Source organism: Athene noctua, chromosome 11 (assembly GCF_965140245.1).
Source record: "Athene noctua chromosome 11, bAthNoc1.hap1.1, whole genome shotgun sequence".
NCBI lineage: Eukaryota > Metazoa > Chordata > Aves > Strigiformes > Strigidae > Athene > Athene noctua.
This window is the reverse complement of record NC_134047.1, coordinates 22,424,612-22,446,354: the sequence shown is the minus strand read 5'-3', so window position 1 is coordinate 22,446,354 and position 21,743 is coordinate 22,424,612. Positions and strand designations below refer to the sequence as shown.

Sequence of the window (21,743 nt, the reverse complement as noted above, 5' to 3'; positions counted from 1 at the left end):
CAATACTGGAATGGTGACTGTGAATCTTTACTACTCAGCTGCCATTTTGTGAAGTGTTCCTTTGTCAAATCTAAAAAGGTGCTTGTCCTCTTCAGTTCAGACATCTGAACCTCCACATTTTAGATCATACTCTACAGATGGCTTGTTCCAGATAACTGCAAGGAACTGTAGCCACATCTGTGTATTAATAATTTATAGTAAAGGTGCTATGCAGTGGCTTTAAAAAAGCAAGTTCAGATCTACATTATGCTGTGTTTGTGAGTCCTCGTTTTAAATATATGTGCCTGACTTGATCTCTTTAAGATTTCAGATCTAGTACGCAAAGCTGTTAAGCAATGAAAAATTAACCCAGCTACACAGGGAAGGTTGTATTGAAAGACACAGTTTTATTAATTCATAATGAAACCTTTGAAATGCCTCTCAAATGTATCGTTAATAGTCACTTAAATTTTCTTTCATAATGCAATAATACAGTAACATAATAAAAGTAAGAATGTATTCTGTAATTTTTATATGATGTAAGTTACATATTTGTGAAAAATCTATTGTCTTAAAGAACTGGGTCACATGATATTTTATAATCTAGAAATAGTTTTAATTTAGTGCATGTTTTTTATTTATGATTGATTGTATTCGATATAGAGAGATTTGGAACTTGTTGATATTCATTTTTTATTTACATAAAACTGATTGTGATACTTTATTTTGTCATATTGTTGTGAAGCACCTGAAAATAAAGGGTGATAAGATACTTTCTAAAAATTAAGTTTAACTTCTGTATGTTGTCTCATCTGTAGGGCAAACTGTTGATTCCTTTTCTCTAAAGTGCAATGTAAAAGTTAATTGGTAAACATGATTTAAGTCACACCTGTTTCACTAATGTTGGGGGAAGAAACTTCACCACTGAAGTACTGAAACATACATTGCTGGAAGAAATCACCAAAGTAACATGCAGGATGTTAATGCTCAGCAGTCAGTTTTTCATGCATCTTAAATTTTGAGAAGCGCTTCCATTTTCTTTTCTTAGTAGTTTCTTCTAAAGAATGCTGTAGCTCAGAACTTGGAAAAAAGAAGGCTTTTAACCATGCTGGAGGAATGACAGATACTGTTAAAAGAATGAGGCAGATAGCAAATATATTTACCTCAGTGTGGCTCCATGATAATCTTCCAGGTAATGTAATTTGCTAATCCAAGGGTTGTAAATAATGTAATACATGGTGTAACCTACAGTGTAACTACTTCAAAGAAGAAAAACTGTGTGAATAAGTAATGTGGCTCTTGTAATGGTAGATTATCATGATTCTTGAATAATTTAGGAAATATTGTGAAGATTTTTTTAATGCATCAGTATAGTTATCCTGTAGTAAAAGTTTGGGGTATTTCTGAATCACGTTCAAATACAGAAACTGTATTTTAAATCTAAAAAGAAAGTGGTGTCCGACAAAGCCTATACTAATGCTCCTTTTAAAAAAGTATGTACTGGATTGTGTGTAGTTTTTGTTTTAAATTACAGGGATTCCGAGAAGTGAAGCTCAGATATATGCTGATTGTAAGCTACAGTCAAGAAAGACTGTAATTGAAACTATTCTAGAAGTTATCATATTATTTATATTACCATAGTATTGTGCTCTTCTTGTAGACCAGAGCAAGTGTACAAACTGAACTGAAATGCTAAAGAGAAGGAAATCTACAAGCTGGAAAATCTTGTTGTTAGACTAATTTTTTTTTTTTTTTTAATTTCAAGAAACTTCTTTACATTTTGAAGTCAAATGTCTAGATCTATTTTGTGTTGCAAAACCCCCAAGTATATCAGTACATACTAACAAGTGGTAGAAGGAGAAAAGAGGGAAATGGCAGTTTCATCACTGACTCAGAAATGGTGAAAGGGACACGTTTGGGAGTTCTGCATTTACTGCGGGGCTGAGTCAGAACATCATTATTCAAGGTGCAATTAGTTCTTTGCCCTGTTGTTACGGGTTGTAGGAGGCTGCTTTTATTGAAACAACTGAAAGAAATGCCTTGTGTGTCCCTTGCTGTGATCAGGTAATAGTTCTAAATTGGAGCTATCATGGTTTTAAGCATTGGTGACTTTTTGTGCTTTATTTGTAGCAGTCCTAATACCAGTATCTGAGAAATAGGTAGCTTTCTGTTTGTGCCTCCCTGGGAACCTCTGCAGTGATACAGTGAGTGTTCTCCAAAGCCATCTTGAAGCAGATCTGAAATGAATTATGATTAAAGCAAAGGAGCAGTCGGCCAGCTTCCACCATTAATTTTGGTCAGTAACTTTGATTTAGTTGTAGCTCTCTATTTGAGCAAGTAAAATGAGCCTAGATGTAGTCTACCTAGACTCTAATTGTAGAATGTGTAACTTTCCCCTTGATGTTGCTGTGTTCCAGAAGCTAAGGCAATAAGAGAAAGAAGTAGGTATGCTGTGAGATGAAAAGCAAACAGCTGTTTAGGCCTATGGGCATGGGTTTTATTTGTTGTTACCCAAGTAGTCATTAAAAATAGAAACCTACTGATGGCCTCTGCCACCCTCCCGTGAGGCCTGATCCAAACCTGTTGCATTCAGTGAAGTGCCAACAACAGAAAGTCAGTAGTTTGGGGTTTATAATCGCCTTCATTAGAACATCTCACCAGAGTAAAAATTGCAAATTACGTTTCTGCATTTTTGTCTCAATCAAATTTAAAAGCCTTAGGTAAAGGTGTTCGCTTGTCACACAACCTCAAGTACTGGCATTCAGCAGCTGTGAGCTGAACCAGAGGGGAAATTTTCTGTCAACTAGAACAAAGCATTTGTATGAACTGATACTTCCCACTTCTGCCTTACCTCTGAAGAAGGATCAGACAATTTTTTTCTACTGAGGTGTATGTTAATTTCTCTGTTCTTGTGAGTGTGATTCTGGGGTCTCTTCTAAAGCAGTCTCCTGGCGGGCTAAGGATCAGCCTTATCATCTGCTGTAAAATGAAATGCTGTTGGGCTTTCAGCCAAAGCAGTATTCTTTCAAGAATGTGCTAGGCATTGATTTTTTACAGATCGTTATTTATCCTTTGAACAGTAAAGGTTAAAGTTTACCTTTTGCTGTTAATGTAACTGCATTTGGCATGCTTTCATAAGCACCTAGCTCCTGTCAAATGAAGAAATTCGCATTGGGATTTTATCAGTTAGGGAGGAATTTCACAGGCACCATCCTAAAAAACAATGCTTGTGCTAACTTAAACTCCAGTGCAGTTAATCTTTGACAAACTTTGGGTGTATCTGCATTTCTTCCTGTATAGTTCTTCAGGATGTCAAATCATTCACACAGAGGCCATCACATACTTAGGATCCTGTTGTGCAGCAAATGTTGAGAATTTTTAAAAAGCCTTTTTAAATAATAAAAAGGCAAGATGACAGTGGGGGGGTGTACTAAGGTGTCAGTTTTTCCTTGCCAGAGGGGCATTTTCTAGTCTTTTCTCAGAAAGAAAACACAATTGCAAAAGAGAAAAGTTAACCCACAAAAACGTAATAGTAGATGCACATACAATTACAGGATTCCTTAGTTCCTGTCTCACCCCTGTTTGTTAGCTTCAGGACCAGCGTGCCCTGCACACCTTTCCAAAGCTACATTCAGTCTCAAACAAAGGGATGGAGGAATCTTCCTTTCCCTTTCTCTAATTTGCAGCTTGGCTCAAGCTGATGGTCAGAGTACATGGAGCAGCTGAGGCTACTTCCCCCACCATATGGAGTCTTCCGAGTATATATTCCTCCTGTGCCCCACCACATTCCTCCAGGGTTTAAAGGCTTCCTGCTTATCAGAATAAATAGTTAAGACAGTTAAAGCAAATAAAAAACTTAAGTGTTCATCTCACAGGGTGTCTTACCAAACTCCTGCTCTCTAGCTTATTCATAGCTTTAAAGAAATGGCCCAGGAAATAAATAATTGTAAATATTTTAATAATGAAGAATTAAATAATAGAGATTTGTTGTTCAGCACCTTGTTCAGATCTCCTTTTCTCCCTCCTACTCTCTTCTCCCTTAGTCCTGCAGTTTCTGAAGTCATTGGCATGGAGGAATAGGCTGTCTCGACACTTAAACAACAGTTGTGTAAGGAGTACAAAAGTAGTAAGAGTTTCCATTGGGGGAGTCAGGCGATGAGAGAAATAACTGTGATGCCAGTCATCCTCAGGTAAATGTGCATAGATGCTTTTATATTGGAAAAACAATTCAGCAACGTGAGTCTATAAAACCAAGTACTATGTAGGAGGTGGTCTTGAGGGCAGATCAGCTCTGAAATTGAATAAACAAACATTCTAGGGTAAAAAAGCCCTAACAAATGCATCCCTTCCAGCCCAGAAAAGATGAAGAACAGCAGAGAAATGCTGTTGTCATGGCATTTGTTGTTTTGTGTTTCCTGTCTATTGATCTAAGACTGTAGCGTTAGTGTGCATGTTCCCTGCGTGTGGATTTTCCTCATATTTGGTGCTACTTTAGAGCTATTGCAAATGATTACAGGACATAGAGTAACTAGAGAAATAAATTCCTCTCTAGCTGTGTTTGTTAAACTCCCCCTTCCCTGGAGGAGTTTTGCGCTCTGGGCAGTTGTATCTAATTTGTAAAATGAAGTTGTTATAATATTGTACACATTTACTATTATTTATTTTGCATTCATCAGTCATATTTACAATGAAATAAGGGTGTTTTCTCAATTTTTCTCCTCTTCGTGGTTTTTTTTTTTTCTTTCATTGACCAAAAAAATACTGAGTAATACTTCAAAGGGGTTAACTTTGATTAATTGAGGGAATCAGTGGGCTGTTGAATTAATCCTATGACACCAGTGGTGTGCATTTGGAATACTTCCTGTGCAGTAAGGTTTCTAGTAGGAACTACTATAAATAACTTAATTAGCTATCACTGCTGTATATTGTAATTGATAATGCTTGCTAAGATGAGTTTGAGTAAAGCAGGTTATAAGTCAGTCATTTGTGACTGAACCAAGACCAAAGACAGCTCAGCACAATTTGGTGAGTTTAAATTACAAAACCCTTTACTGCAGAATTAGATGTCTGCATGTAGTACATCAGTGGAAAGAACTTCCAAGCAGAGACATAGGAGAAGCCCTTTATAAATTCATCTTTCTCAAGTCCTAGAGAAACAGAATAGCCAGTAGGTGTTGATGCAGAAAACAGCTGTTATGACAAAGCAGGACAGTTTCTTTACGATTATACAAAATGACTCACAAATACTCTACTCACAGTCCACATATGACTGTGTAGTTGGTGATTTGGAACTCACATCCAAGCATCACGCTGTCAACTAAAAAATAAAATAGCGTTGAAGCATCCTTAACTACTTTTAAGAATACAGTTCAGTTTTCACACCAAATATTTGTATCACTGGATTGTGGATTATGTGTCTTGACCTACAATTTACAATACGCAAGCTGTATGTGGAGCCCCAGAAACCAAAGTTTAAAAATACGGTGTAGGTCAGCAAAGCAGTCTTCTTCCTGCCAGCTGAGTACAGCTTCCTGTGTTACGTACACTGGTGTTTTTCTCGTGTCTCAAATACAGCTTTCATTATGTTTTTAGAAGATTGCTGCGAGTCATAGGTCAGGAAACCATTGGTTTCAGAGGTAGGAAGAGTTTAATTACTGTGAACATCAGATTTTTTTAGTTTCGCCATCTTAATTCATTCCAGTATTTACACATTATAAACAGCACTTTATAGGTAGAGGTAAAAGTTTTTATATTTAGGAGATTGCCAAGACAGAGCTTTTTAATACAGATAGAGGAAGGCTGCATTAAAGTGTAGTCTGAGAGAGTTTAGGATGACATTTAAATCGCATTTATGTTTTGATAGCTCTCCAGATTTTATTTGTTATTTTTCCCTGATACAGTTACTTCCACTTGGATTCTTGGCACTTCTGGAAGAATAAAAAGAACTTGAGAAGATTAAAAGTACTGCAGACCCCAGAGAGGAGGACAATCAAGGAGGAAAGGTGGGAAACAACAGTGTGAGGGACTCGTGGAGGAAACAGAAACCAACTTTTACTGGGGTAGGTGAAAAGGGGAAATAAATTGGCAGTACGAGAAGAGGCCTTGGATTGCTGTGTGGGAGCTGTGATCACATCGTCCATTCCTAACTAACTGTGGATTATTTCAACAGTATCAGTGACAACAAAATACTTCAGCACTAGCTGGGATAGATGCTCACTTTTGTAGTGGTGAACAGGGAAGGTTCTAGTAAGCCTTTAAAAAGTGATCTAGGGAAGACAGTGTAATGGGAAAAGACATCACATCCCTGTCTGTGATGTCTTCCTCTGTTCTTTGACGAGACACAATTTCAGGACAGTCCTGAGGTGTTGCTGGGCCAATTAGAAAATTGTGCAAACATCAGCACTCATGGTGCAAACATCAAATCCAGGCTTGGAAGAAGATGCTTCCAGCAGAGAATCAGAAACTCCCAGGTAGGAAGATAAACTTTTGGGCTGTTACTTGGGATACTGACTTTCTTGTTCCCTTCTCATTCTCATCTTATGATGAAGGGAAGAAAACAACTGGCAAGCACAGTTTAGTCTCTTTAGTCTGATAAAGCAATCCTTCCTTCTTAGTCTTCAAAATATGTTTGTGCTTTTTTTTCTATCTGGCTCTTTTTACCCCAAATTCATCTCCCCATTTTGTGTAGTCAGATTTTTACCTTATATCTCTTCTCTTTCCAGATGGATATGTGTATGGAAGGTATACTCTTAAAATGAAACTTGGAGGGGGGGTTTTTTGTCCTATCAAAGCGTCTCCATCTGGTTCTGATCATTCCTTCCCTACTTACCTTAGGGAATTTTTTATTTAAAAAATACATCTGAAGGAGAACTACAACTTTCAGTTGTGCTATGTTTAGATATCACAAATGAAACAGCACTGAGTTGGGTCACTAGCAAAATCCTAGTTAGAATTATCATTAATTTGCAAGTAGTAGTCTTGGTGTGGTCAGCGCTATGATTTGAAGTATTTATTTCTCCTAGTTACAAATAAATATTCTAGCTTGGTGCTAGAATATGCTGAACTCCTTGCCCTCCTTGATGCAAGCCTGCACTTAGCTTTAACTTACAAATTAACCTTCTCTAAAAGATAAAGTATATTCATTAAAGTTGGTATTTAGATCTTTCACCTTTGGGTTTTTTTTAATATCATCATGGTGCTTTGCTGTGCAATGGACAGTCATCTTGGTTTTAAGTTTCTCTCTCAATGTCTCCAGTGGTGTCCTGTACTTTCTTGTTTGGTTGTACGTTATAGGTCAAGATTTCAGGTACATCTCCATAAATCAGAGACTTCAGTGGCTTTGCACCACACCCTCTGGGTCAGCTTGTAGCTTGCTGGTATGAATGATGAGTATGGCATTCAGACTGAGTCCAGTCCTGCATAGGAAAGGAACAGGTAGCAAAAAATATAGGGTTTGAGTGCCAAACATGGTGACTTTGGGTGTCTGATTAAGGTTGCTGATGAGGAGGTTATTTTTAGACAGCCGTATGCCTGTGAAGCACTTTAAGCACTCAACTATTGGAACATAATTTACAGCCCACAATGTTTACACAGTAAAAGGGATGGAGGAGAACTGACATTAATGCGAAACAAATCCTTTTGTAGACCAAAATAAGGAATAATTTTAATGCAAAACACACATAAAGGTTTTAATTTGGATTATAATTAGAAGGCTTGAGTCACAAATGGGTTTCATGACTTTTAGCCTTTGCCAGTATTCCAGAGATGATACACAGTGGAATTCAGATAGAACCATGCTTAAATGATGCAATAAAATTCATAATAATATAAGCTGTACAATCTACTGGCTAACTGGAAGATGAGTTCAAATTCAGAGTAAACTAATTTAAGCAGGTGAACCTTCATTTCTCAAATAACTTCACAATTTTGAAGAAGCAAGTCTCTGGAAAGTAGGATTTAGCATTATCTACAAAGTACGTCATATGAAACTTAAATTTCTGATATAATTAGAAATACAGCCCACTAACAGTATGTTACTGTATAACTGCATTAAATAAATATTTGTTTTGTTTGATTTTACAGCCAACTGCACTGGAGTTGAGGACTTTAAGGACTGCCTGGGTAATACAGACAACTTCTGTGCTACTGATATTTCTTGTCAATGTAAAAACAAAAAACCTTTTTTGCAGCAGGGGGTGGGGTGAGTTGGTTGGTTGGTTGGTTTAAATACACTCTATGTAAATGCAGCTTATCAAATATATTATTAATGATGACCTAAATTTAGACCCTGCAGTGTGCTTCATGAAAGTAGATGTTGATCTTCATTCACAATCTACATAAGCTCGTAACTCTGCTACAAAGCATCAAATCTGGGATATGAGTGCAGCATTTTCTTTTTTAGAGCATATATAGGCCATGTAATTCATAATGTAGGTAATCACTATCATCCTCAATTTTCACATGCTTGCTATGGTCTCAGGGATGTTACTTTAGAACTGAATTATGCTGTGTAATGGCAAGTTAATTTTTTTCCAGGTTGGTAAAAATTTCTTCGGAGTTAAAAAAAAAAAAAATCAGATATCTTAATATCCTAGTCTCTGTTATGTAGTTGTGTCTTTCCTTTTTCTAAAAAAAAAAAATAATCTTATCATCTGAGTAGAAAATCTTCTTCCTGTATCTAGTATATTTGTATTTTACTTAGAGCTTGACCCTTAAACTTGACAGGAAATTAGCAAGAAAATACCAGGGCAGTATTATGAAGCTCATCTGTTTACCTGCTGGATTCAAGGCAATTTCTCTGTTGTTTATGAACATGCAGCTAGCCTCCTGTCTAAATGTTAGTGCAACTCCAAAGGAATAGAATGCTACAGTCTTGAAACTATAAATATGTATTCTAAATCATATCTAGGGCAATACAAATATTGCATATAAATTGCATCAAGAAAAGAAATTTCAGTAGGGAAAATCAAGGTCAAAGTTTCAGAAAAGGTTACCCAAATTCAGACTGTTTGTGTCAACAAATGATGAACATCCCATCATGAGAATGGCTGGGGACATTCCATTCTAGTGACATCCTTTGTATTAGCAGGGGAAGTAATGCTTGGGGAGGGGAAAAAAAGAAGGCCAGATTTAATTAAAATAACTTAGCTTTTAAAAAAAGCAATATTCTTATCCCATTAGAAATCTTACTCTTAAAAGCAGAGGGGACATACTCTGTGAATCGACCATGGGCTGTGTTGCTGCTTTTTCATGGAAGGTACGTCAGCATCATAATGACAGATGGCAATGTGACATTTCAATTATATCTGCACAGTCTATTCTGGAAATTCAGAAGCTTTGCCATGCTTACAGCTGGCAAAAGATCTTTGACCTGAATCATGCCATGACTTGGGTAACATACCCTATTCTCAACAAAACTTATCATTTGGATTTACTGGAATGTTAACTTGGACTTGGTTGACCCCGAGCCTGGCAGAGGGCATTTGTATTGAATCGAGAATAAGACGTGTATTACTAAGAAAAGTAACATCTTTAGACAAGCAGGAAAGCTATAGAATCTCTTGTCCCCTGTAGTAGTCAATAATAAATAATTATGCAGCAAAGTATTTTACTTTTGATATTGCTTATTTTTAAATTAAAATAATGTTACTAAAATTAAAAATTTTTATTTGCAGATGTGATTACTTCAGAGTGGGCTGGAAGGAGTATTGGTACATGGGCCCCAAATGTAACCACCTTTGGAACACTAGATTTGATTTTTAGTAACTATTCTTCCTGCAGTAGCACTGGTTATCATAGTTGTAATATTTTACTCTTTCTACTACTGTAAAAGTGAAAAAGCTGGGTAAGTTACCATGGATGCAGGGTTTTTTTATAATCAGAATGGAAGTAAAGCAAAATAAGTCTGGTACTCTGATTAATTATTAACCTCTGGATATTTAAATTAACAAGCTTGCCATATAGCCTCCTCTGCCACAACATTGTTTACACCCAAACCACTGCTTACACAATTTAAAACAAAGCGTCTTACCAGAGCACTTAACAGTTACTCAGCATTTTACCCCTGCATGCAGAACTTCACTCTGAAGTGTTGCTTCCCTTCTTCAGGGCTAAGCAGGCAAGCTTTAAAGATTGGTAAGTACATTTACTAATTTAAGTCAAGACTACCAAATCTGGCTTGCTGATTTATTTGCTATTAAGTGTTGGCTTTCTTTCCAGAAATTAAAAAAAAAAAAAGAAAAAAGGGATAAGACTAATAAATATTGACAAGATTTTTGGCCATTGACAAGAGTCTTGGCCATTGACCAAAATATTTTTAAATTATGTTCAAAGGGGTATTTCCTTTTAGACCAGTTAGCAGACCAGCATTGAAAAGAGAGGTGGTTTGGATCTGGGCTCAAACCACGTGCTACAAGCTCTTCCCTTGCATCGTCGCGGTGCTGTTCCAGCTGCTGGGCGAGCTACTTTCAGCCTGATCAGCTGGTGAACTAGGTCGCTGAATGCTCTTACTGGTACCAGTGTCCATGCAAGGAAAGGGGCAGGAGTTCCCAGTCAGAGAGGAAGAATTTGGTAGATTGCCCAGACTTCTGGTGTTTAAGCTGCTGCAGAGCCATGCCTAAAGTTCTGTATGTTCCTAATTACACTTCACCAGACAAAGCACTAGCTGTTTGTCTTGAAGGTTCTTCATTTGTATGAGGGTTATCAGCAAAGTTCCATAAGGATTTGTGTTCATGAAAGAACAGGCAAAAGGCAGGGCTAGTAAGGTGACACATTTTGCTGCTGATACCATAATACTCAGGAGTCAAAAATAAGCCTCACTGTGAACAAGTACAGAAGGAACATATAATAATGATTAAATGGACAAGAAAATGACAAATGACATTTTTTTGTTTATAAATGCAAACTAATGCATTGAGAAAAGCAGTTTTAACTTTGTACTTGGCAGTCATCTCTAAATGAGAAATTAGAACTCAGAAGGGGCATTTAGAGTAGTATTTTTCTGAAAAAGTTTGGTTTGCTACAGATTTCAGGAATAAACTGAAAACAATACAAGGAACATTGTAGTACCACTGTGTGAATCTTAATTACGCCTACATTTTGGTTGCCGAATGTAATTTTGAGCCCCTGTCTCAGCAAGCAAGGTACATCTAGAACTTCAGAGTCAGTGGTATAATTTATGAGGAGAGGTTGTGTGAGAAATTACTATTCCCTGCTTTGAATGTAAGAACTAGGCAACGTGAAATCAGGCAGAAGTTTTAAACAAACAAGCCACAAAGTGCTTTTTGATAAAAATGCACAACCCAGCAGTATGCACTCATAGTGTAAATTCATTTTTAAAAAAATCAGCCATCCTTTCAGGGAGGCAGGGGTGTTCAGACTGGATGTGTGCTCGCAGGTAGGTACCCTCCTGGTCCCACTTCATGTGCTGTGGTTCATGCCTCAGAGCAGCCTGGGAGCACACACGCTGATTCCCTGCAGGTTACACTAAGCAGGATATATCCTTCAGCCTCTGAGGACATTCAGTGCCCAGGCCAAACTAGAGATCTGCTGAAAAGCCAACCCTTCTGGAGTGCGTGAGGTGCCAGGGTGGGCTCTCACTTGTGTTAGTCCACGTTATTTGCTGCTGCAAGTGCAGCCACAGACTCTGCTCCAGTTCAAATTAATGACTTAGATGCTGCTGTCTAAAAGTTACGTGGATGGATTGCTAGTACTTCAGGTATTTACACTGTTTGCATACTTTTTCTTTATGCTTTTACTGTTTTTTATACTTTTGCTGGCTGTTCTCGGTGTGTTAGGTGGCCTGAGTTAGTCTCTTCCTATATTCTATTTCTATATGTGCAAAAGTAAATTTTGCAAGTACGAGGTGTGTCAGAGTACGGGTAGAGAGGCCTAGTAAAGCTTTGATCTATGTTGTTTACTTTAGAGACAAGAAATCAGGCTTATTTTTGTAATGAAGATGTATGTGGCCACCAGCTGGTGCAGAGCAGTGTAATTGCACAAATCAATTAAGACAAACCAGGTGGTAGTAGCTGAGAATCTGACCCTTTGTGAATAAATGCCATGCAGTTCTGCAGGCCCAGAGTCTAAAATGAAAACTTCATGAAAATTAGAAGTGTTTGTTTCCAATACATTTTATTCAATTGGAAGTGGAATGAAAATTCACAGAATGGGTTAAATTGCAATAGTGTGACCTCATTGCCTTTTTGTGTTGTGAGCGATGACTTCCAATGACACTTTTGGAGGGAGGGGGTAGGGGAATCAGTGTAGATAATCAGAAGGATATGGCTGTACCAAATGTGCTGTTTATCTTTGTCATGTCTCAGCTGCATCATCTATGAATAATAGTACCTAACTGCTGGTAGGGCATAACATAAGCATTGCTGGCAGAGTTCTAGCCATGTTTGTTTAAAATTCACCGCCTACAACTGAGTTAGGTTTGGGGCTAGAATATTTAACCATTTCCTGGTTTATTACTTTATTCTAGAAAGGAGGAACTGCCTAAATCAAATCTGAAATTAAATTACAACACCTTTGTAACAGAATATTTCATTGGGACCTTTGCAACATTCCTGTGAGACAGAACAGAGTCATGTATAGGATTACAGAGGTGATCTGTGACAGAGCTGGGATTTGAACTTTGGTGCCCAAAGGGCCAGACGCTGCCTTTTCAGCTAGGTTCACACTCTGCTGTGTCTCTTCACTAGGCAAGAACTTCTTTATAGTAGAGATTATCACTTAAACGCGTGGATATCACAAGAACAGATGGATAAATGGATTTCAAAAACAGAATGGGAAATGTGAAATACAAAGAAACCTGAAAGGAAATATATTTGTGTGTGTGTGTGTGTGTGTTGCTCATTCAGTAGTTTAAGTGATTATTTTGCATGTTAAGGAGTGTGTAGTGTCTGAGAAGAAGACAATGTAGGCTGTCTGAGAAAATAATCTAGTCTCATAGATTATTTCCTATTAAATATATTTGTAAAGTATTAAGATCTTGGAAATGCAGTAGGGAAAAGCAATGAGGCGTGAGCCTACCTTCACCAGGAGATGGTGCTGTTTAATTTTTAACTAATTCTGAACTTCGTTCAACTGATGCTACCATTTTCAAGGTGTGAATTAGACCAAATTCTGCACACTTTGTTAGGGAAGAAAACCTACTGTGAAAGGAACTGCTTTGGGTAAGGACTGCAATACTTGGTACTTTCTCATGCTGCAGGCTGCAGCCCAGAGGCAGTGCGAGGGACATTTCTGCCTGCCTTATCTCTCTACATGTGGTGGGCATGAAAACGTGAGCTTGTAAAAAGCCCGTTGGTAATTGAGCTTTTGCTTTGGTGCTAGCAAGGCGGGCTAGTGCACGTATGGCTCTGCAGAGCCCTCGCCAAAGCTGAGAGGCAAAGGAGGAAACCGAAATCTGCACTTGGATGGCATCAGCTCCTGCAGAGGAACTACCCTGAACGGGCTTCTCTCCTCAGGGTTCCTTGTTTTGAAAATTACTTCAGGTCATTGTAGGTTTAAACAAAGACACCTTTAGCAAACGAACATCACCTATTCATGTTATGAACAATATAGAATATTTTCTTTCTTCATGTTGTTTTCCTTCTTCCTCTGTTTGGCAAGACAGCAGCCAGTCTTTAAACGACAATATTCACTTGATCTTAATGGCTGATCACTGTGTTTAGTTTATTTTTCACTCAGTTTTGCAAAAATCGCTGGTAAATCCTCTGTACTTACGGAGTGGAAGCTTTCTGAAATGTTTAATCATAGAAGACTCAACAAAACTTCCAGGCCTTGATAAGACCCTTAATACCTGGTTTAGTTAATTGTGCAGAGACTCACAAGGGTGGGTTCTGTTTTAGCCTAGAGGTGTGTTTTCTGCATTATCCAAATATGTAAAGAGATTTTTTCTACTGAGTCTTTCAGATAAATTGATTTTATGCATTTGAAAATGTGTCTATAATGGAAGATATATTTTTTTAACTGATAAATCAGTTTACACTTTTTTTTTTTTCACCAAAGGCAACTTGTAACATTCTGTGCCTGGTGAGCTGGTTTTGTAATTTGTTGTCATTTTGCTCTGCATAACCACCTGATCCTCTACCTTAGGATGACTGGGTTGGACAAATTCCAAAAGATGGACTGAGAAGACAAGATTCTGATGATGTCTCAACTCCAAGTCAATTAGAGAATGAGAGGTATGCTGCTGGTTTTCTATATTTTTTGCTCATTTTCACTTCATGCTCTGGTTTGGAGATTTAAGAATGATTTGTAGCTTTGCCAGTGGCAGAGCAACTGACAAAGATCCAGTAAATGGCTAAGCTTTTGCTTGGATTATTCACATACATTTTGTGGCTTGAGTCTTTGATAGAAAGATTATTGTTCTGTATTTTTTCTTTATTCTCCTCCAGCTTGCATAACTCTTAACAGCATTGCTGCAAGAATTCTAGGACTATTTCATACATTATTACTAAATGTGAACTAGCACACAGGACTAAATTATTCACCAAAATGTCTGTGTGTTTCTCTTGTTTCTGAAGCTAAATCCTAAAATACTGATTTATCCAAAGGCTTTTGTGGTTTTCCTCTAATAATTACAAATTTATTCATTTTCATTACTTTTTAGAAATGCAGTTTCCTTAGATGTGCTTCCACATTTTAATCCTCCTTACTAACACCAGCCAACTGTTGCAGCTTCTAGCCGCAACTTTTGCAGAGCACTTGTTTACCACGAGGCAGCTAAATGAGAGCAGAACATTGTCCTTGTGAGTAGCAGGGTTCTACTGCAGGAAGAACGACCTTTCCGACAGTTCAGTCCATCAAGGAGGTCTGATTTTTAAAAACATAAAGATTGAAAATGCTGAAGATATTCCTATCGTGAATTTAAAACATTTTCAAAATAATCATAGCAATATAGAAAATTAGATGTTATGGTACTGTTCAGTGTAACAGTGGGGGGGGGGGGAAAGCTCAAAGAGCATGCTGCTGCTTTAAATTCCCTTTTATCTGTGTTTGCAGGATGAAGGTTTGACAGTAAAATGAACTTAAAAGAACTTTTAGATGTCTTAATGTTACTGCCTCAATATCATGCATGCAATAGTGAGCTTTATTTTTGTATTTCACTTTAACACTTTAGGTAGTTTGCAGTATATTATTAGGTATATTTTTAATAACCTCTTTTTTTTTTCATCATTTTCATAGTGCCATGCATCCTCAGCCATAAAGGAGACCAGATCCAGCAAGACACCATTTTTCTAACCAACGACCTCAATATGAGAAATTTGGCTGTCCAAGCCTTATGCACATTATGCAGAGGGGAGACAGTATCAGGTATGTATTAAGAACATACCTGTGCATATATATTATATAATCTTGTATCTTGGTACTGAGTACAAATTATTATAATTCCAGTTGGTAGTATGTATGTCACTAAGTAATGTGAACTAATAAAAAGCCTAAAACCACCTTTTACTATAAGGGTGTTTTCTTCAGGAATATTACATACCTGCTAATGTCATTCTAGACTGGAGAAATGTTGCAGTGTTTTATTCATTTTCTGAGTCATTTACACTTAGATACTACAACTCATATAAACAGGGTTTTCACCAAACTTAGCCAAGAACAGCCCCTGCAGTCAATATGGAGATATCCCTGCGGCACTGGCAGAGGAATTACTGGAATCCTAGGTTCTAACTCACTGTACAGTGAAGGGAATTTATATGGCTGACATGAAAAAATAAATGCCTAAAAGCTCTGTGCCCATCTCAGCAATACGGCTTTTTCATGCCAGCAAGGCTTGTGATTGCACTGGAATACTGTGAAAGATCAAGCTATTGCTTTCCAGTCATGCTGAAAACTTCTGTAATGTAATAGAAAGGAGTGCTAACTCTCATGTAGCAGCTGTCTTCTTACATTTACTGACAATGTAAACTTTTTAAAATGACAATAATTTTCCAAACTATATCGTGAATAATAATGCAACCAAATTTCCACTGATGCATGAAAAATACGACTGTTAGCAGTTCTATTAGTACTTCCCTCTTAGAAAGCACCTTTCCTTTGAGACCCTGGGGTTTCTGTTCCCCTCCCTCTACCACCTGATAATTCAAACTTATTAAAGCTTCATGGAAAGGTGCTGTGATAGGTTTCATGTACAAATAGCATGAGGTACAGAGAAATTACATTATTTATTCCAGAAGTTACGAAAACATTTATATAACCGAGTGTTCTAGGAGACTTCCCCTGCCCCAACAATTGAATGATTTGTAAACACACTGTAAGACTTTTCTGTGCCTGAAAAATCAGCCTCTTCAAAATTGCTAAATGGGTTAGCCAACTACCAATGTCTTTCTGGCCCAGATCTTGATAGATCAGTATTTTGTGATTACAGTTAGTTTATGTAAATGAGCCTTTTGGGTTATTTCTGTACAGGAGGCACCAATAATTGATATAAATGATGAGTAAAAACCAGGCATTTCTCTTCATAATGGAGTTGAAAAAAAAAAAAAAAGCGTCTTGTAAAATGTTAACATTTTTCTTCTTACAGTAAGAAAACTGACAGTTCAGAAAGACATCTGTATCACCTGCAGAAAAATATTTAAAAGGTGGGACCTTTAGTGTAAGTGGGAGAGTAATTAAATAAAAAGGAGTTGCGATGTGCTTTGACTTTCCTTACTTAAGGTAAGAAAATTACCTGTGTATTTTTATCATACAAGTAAATCTGTTGCCAGTCATGCATTATATCAGAGCCTGCAACCTAACTTACCCCTCTGAGGTGTTCTTTTTTTTTTCCCCCATGTAACATCTACAAAAATAATTTTATGAGTAGAAAAATTTTCTAAGTATGCCAAGAAGTATGTGTGCGCATGTGTATTTTAGAGTCCCACATTCCTAGTTGTTTGACATTAACTCAGTGGAAAAATTATGTAGGAAGGAAAATAGAGGATTTTCCTTCGAGAGTTTTGGTCTGTGGTTACTTGCAAATGATCACTGCAGGGTCAAGAGAAATTTAAGTGGCCCTGTCTGGCCATGTTTTGTCTTCCACAGTAGCCCTGTGATTTCTTTGGCCCTCCTTTTTAGGTCACAGAAACTTCGTTCAGTTGTTTAAAAAAACACATATTAAAAATAGCCACGAAATGTTCTGTTGTTTCTGCTTTCTATCTGGCATGTGGAAAGGTTTTTAAATATCTCAAAACCTGATTCAGTTTATGTCCATAAAGTCTTAATACGTTCAGTTATTTGCATGAAAATCATCTCCCAAAACTATTGGTGAGTACACACTCAGAAGCAGCACAGACGTTCAGATGCTAATAAAAGAAATATATAAATGTAGTTTGATTAGATACGGGTTATTTCATTAGCAAGCATACTGGGGAGTGTATGTCATGCCACTGATTTAATTCTGATCTCTTTACAGAAATACCAAGTACCAGTGCTTCCTATATCTGAAGTGTCTTGGAATGCTGCATGATCAATGGACGATCCAAATGCTGAGAGATCAGTAAGACCTTGTGGGCAGGGACACAGAGGAAAGAACTTTTAGTGCTTTCTAATAGTTATGGCTATTGCAAAGAAAAGGTATAAACAATAATTATAAACAAAACATGGTGTTAGATCCAGTTTGTTTACTGTGTAATTGATGACAACTTTTTGTGAATACCTGATTTTACAGTTCACATAGCTGCTTCTAAATGTTGCTTAAATTATTGCACATCTGTCAGGACACAGGGTTCTTTTGTGATTAACTGTATGTCCTGTGCCCAAATAAGGAGAAGTACTTACACAAAAAGCTGCCCTTCCTCAGAAGAAACTGACGAGAGAGAAAAAATTCTTCTCAGATTTCAGCATGGGAAATGACAAATATGGATGCTAATCATTATTCTTCCTTGTTTGCTTCCCAGGATGGTTTAAATCCTTATCGAAGGGGAAGGGGGGAAGGGCTTGCATTTTTGTCATATTGCTCAGGAAGGCCTGGCAAAGAGAGCTGTTGCCAGGTACGGGTTTTGCTTCTCAGTGTCCGTTTGTCTCACGCGTTTATCTGTGATGTTTGCTCCTCTCTGTGTCGTGATCTCCCTCCTCACGCTGGTGAGCTGTGGTTCTCGGTTCGATGCTGTTAGCAGGACCATGAATTCCTCTTAATTGTAATTATGAAGATTCTTCAGGGCATTGTAGCATGTGAAGCCTGCTGTCCCCTGACTGACATTGCTTTGTTTTCCCCCTTAAAGAGCCAATATTTAAAGAAAGAAAACAAATTACCTACAATTTTGAACTGTGTAGTAAGAATCTGGATTCTAGTTCCAGCAATTACCTGCAGAACTAGGTAGAAGGGAAGGTTCTATTCTCAGGCACAGACTAGTCTCGCAGACACTGGCACCCTTGTACAAACATAACCAAGGCACTTGGCTTCTCGCTATCCCAAGATGCATCAAATACTGAAGTACTATTAATGTAGCAACCTCAGTTTATGAGCCCATTCCAATGTCCCTTCTTTCTTTTTCACTTTGTCTTCCTTCGTTGGCTTGTTGTTCTTAACAACTGAAAGGGTTTGCCTTTAAAAATGCAGTGGCTTTCTTTGTAACTGTTTTTTTGTAAATAATGAAAATAAATGAAGCCATGGAAAATTGACTACCTTGCCACTAACAAACAAATTAAAGATACTGAAGTCCTGGATAGATTGCCCATTTTTCAAAAAGTCTCAAGCATATTATTTTAACATTTATGTTAAATGATTCTTGTCCTTAGTATTAGGTAATATGTGAAACTGTAAGCCAAATCCAGAATCTTAAGGTTTTTGGAAAGGTGAAAATACGGCATTTCTTTTATATAAATCAGAATGCTCTCCTTGCAACAGCTCCATGCCTTAACTGCATCCTGGCACTTTCCATGCTCCTCTTCACAACTCTGTTGTGCCCAGGCTGTATTGGCTTTCCTATGCAAGTACATTAGTAGAGAAGCCAGAAACCTACTCAGGCCTCATTTTGCTTCCTGTTCCTTGCAAGTATTTAGTGAATAGGTACAGCTTCCTGCCGGAGAAAAAAGGAAGGGTGGCTCCAAAGCTGGCATTTTTTCTTGGCTCTGTAACTCAGCTGCCATCCTAGCTGGTATTCTCTAATCTTCAGCCACAATGCCCTTTTTTTGTTTGTTTGTTTTTGTTTTATTTTGTTTCTCCCCAATGTAACCAAATATCCAAAGTGTGTAAGTTTCACTAGGTTTACTTCCCGTGGGCATTTAAGTCTGGACCTAGCACGTACTGAGGGCGTATCTCCCAACCGTTAAATCATCTAATGCTGGCAGAGGAATTTTTCATGGGTAGTTGAAATCACTGGCCCCAGAACTCATTAAAAAGAATCCAAAGATCTTCTGAATGTGGACTTCTTGCAAACGTGCCTTACAATGGCTTCTGAGACTGCAGACAGCCTAGAACAACGCTTGTACATATCAGTGTTGAGAATTCTGTTGCTGAATAAAGCCCAAGGAAGCTAAATGTTCATATTGGTAACATCTGCACAGCCAGCTTGAAGAAGCACCTTGTTCTGGCATCACCGGGGGATGAAGCATGGAAGAATGCTGTTGCTTTTACTTGTCTCACCCGCTGTTCTCTCCACGGGCATGTTAAGTAAAAGCATCCTACTATCACCCATTTATTTTCAAATTTCTGTCAGAAATAAGTGAATGTGGTTCTCCCTCTGTTATCTTAAGAAACATACAGAAAGGCTGTGAGCACATCTGTTTAGATCCCAGTCTATCAAAGTGTTTTGACCCCAGAAAGTCAGATCCTAATGTGTCGGTGAAATTTGTCAGTGAATTGCTTTTGTTCCTGTCACTTCTTAGCCTCCAGTAGTGCCATAATTTAACAAACTCTGGTGGTTGTTGACCTCTCGCTCTGTTTACCGACCTGAAAGTGATCACAGAATTTGAGTGTTCCATTTGATATTCCACCACTCCTTTGAAAAGGAACAGGAGAAAGAGGGAAGGCAATCCTGTCAAATATACATGATGCTGGCAAGAGAAGAGCTATCTGGAAGGTATGCACTCATGCTGCTTAAACTGAAATGAATAAAGTTTCACAAAGAATGAAGCTTTCCTCATCAGACTTGTTCTCTGCTCTTTAGTCTCCGGCAGATGAAGAGTTGCAGGACATCAGCCACATGGATGGGCACTGATCCCAGTATACTTAACCACTTATCCTCAAGTCATCAATATTAACATCAGGCAGGTGTATGTGAAAGAAAACTGTGAAAAAACTGCTTAAAATAATCTGGTGTCACTTCTAACAACAACAGTAATATTAAGGAATACCTTTTTGAATATGCCATCTGCCAAACATTGTGCTTTGGTTGTTTGCCTCTTGCCTGGAGAGCAGAGCAGCTCTGTAATTCTTTGAAATCTTTGTGTTCTGAAGGGTAAGGAGCATTTCTGGTTGTTTGCTAGGTATCATGGTGTGATGTGTTACTTCCCCATCAAGTATAAACAGTTTCAATTGATACACAGAGCGGTGTTTTGGCTTTTGTGCATTCTTTGTGATTCACTACTGTACTTTTTGATACTTGGATTCCTGTGATCTTGGTGTCTTGGTGGGGTTTTTTTGTTCTGTGCTTCTGACCAGTGCTTTGGATTGATTTTCCTTGTAATTGCTGCCTCGCTCTGCAAATTTGCATGTTGGGTCTGATGTTGAATGTTGTGTCACGCTGTTGGCAATAGCCTTGTTGTTGCTTGTTGCTATTTTATGCTCATTTTGCTTTTGAGATTTCCCTTGATATTACTCCAGAAGACAGAATCCAGCACAGATGGGATTTTGTTGAAGAAAGGGATAATTAATCTCTCTGTAGTTCTATTTTTCTGATGTATCACCTTGTGAGGTTCTCTCTCACCATTGCCCCAGGTATTGTTTTGTGATTACCTTTTTTTGGGGTATTTTCTCCTCTCATTTCTTAATTGTGTTGATCAGTTTGAAATTATTTTCTCATTAGAATGCCTATCTTTTTGCTAGAGCTGGAAGAACCGATTAGAACGTTCTCAATACCATATTTACTTTGGTGCATGGCGTGTTACGGACAGCTTTACCCCACTATTCTGTTGTTTGCCCCTTAAAAGAAAAAAAAAAAAGGGAGGAGCATCAAATGTGGGAGAGTTCTGTGCTAAAGAGGTGAAAGTCCAGGAGTAAGAATCTTTTAAGAATTCTGGAAGAAAAAAGAATATGTTAACTTGGTATTTAGCTGCAAATTATAGTTGTGTAGTGCAAAATGAGATTTATTTTGATTTTGGTACATAAACAGGGGTGCTAGGTGCTGTTTTTGATGCTCTTTGGCATTCCATCTGATGTCCTGATGCTGTTTTAGAGGAGGGCAAGTCTTCTGTAGGTTGTCATACCTGCCATATCCATTTTGGCTATCCTATTAGACATTTAGGCAACTGAATCCTGCTGTTCATGAACAAAAGTAACTTCAAATGTAAATGTAAAGGCAATTTTACTGATGTGGTCACTAAGGTATAGTCATGCTAATTCTTTAGGATACTTTTTTCCTTTTTTCTTTTTTTGCTAGACCTACCAATGTTCTAGTAAAAGAACAACTTGGGTAGAGATGGTGGTATTCACACAGGCATACTCAAAATGATTAAAAAAAGTGAAGGAAATACTGTGACTTTACCAGGAGTTTCTTCCAATTTACTATCAGTATTGGTGGGGTTTTTTTGTTAATTGTATTCTTGAGACCAGTAATACTGGCAAGAATGTATTTTAAATAGCAAAACCTATGTCTTTAATGTGTTAG

General features: G+C 37.7%; 1 long non-coding RNA gene across 1 annotated transcript; it reads left to right on the top strand.

Annotated features, from left to right (window-relative positions):
• Window positions 1-3,859: 3,859 nt before the first annotated feature.
• LOC141964798 (uncharacterized) lies at window positions 3,860-21,416 on the top strand. Its single transcript, XR_012634387.1, has 7 exons — window positions 3,860-4,169; window positions 5,880-6,038; window positions 8,062-8,100; window positions 9,654-9,823; window positions 14,083-14,171; window positions 15,175-15,303; window positions 16,520-21,416. It is a non-coding gene; the product is annotated as an uncharacterized LOC141964798 (long non-coding RNA).
• The last annotated feature ends 327 nt before the right edge of the window (window positions 21,417-21,743 follow it).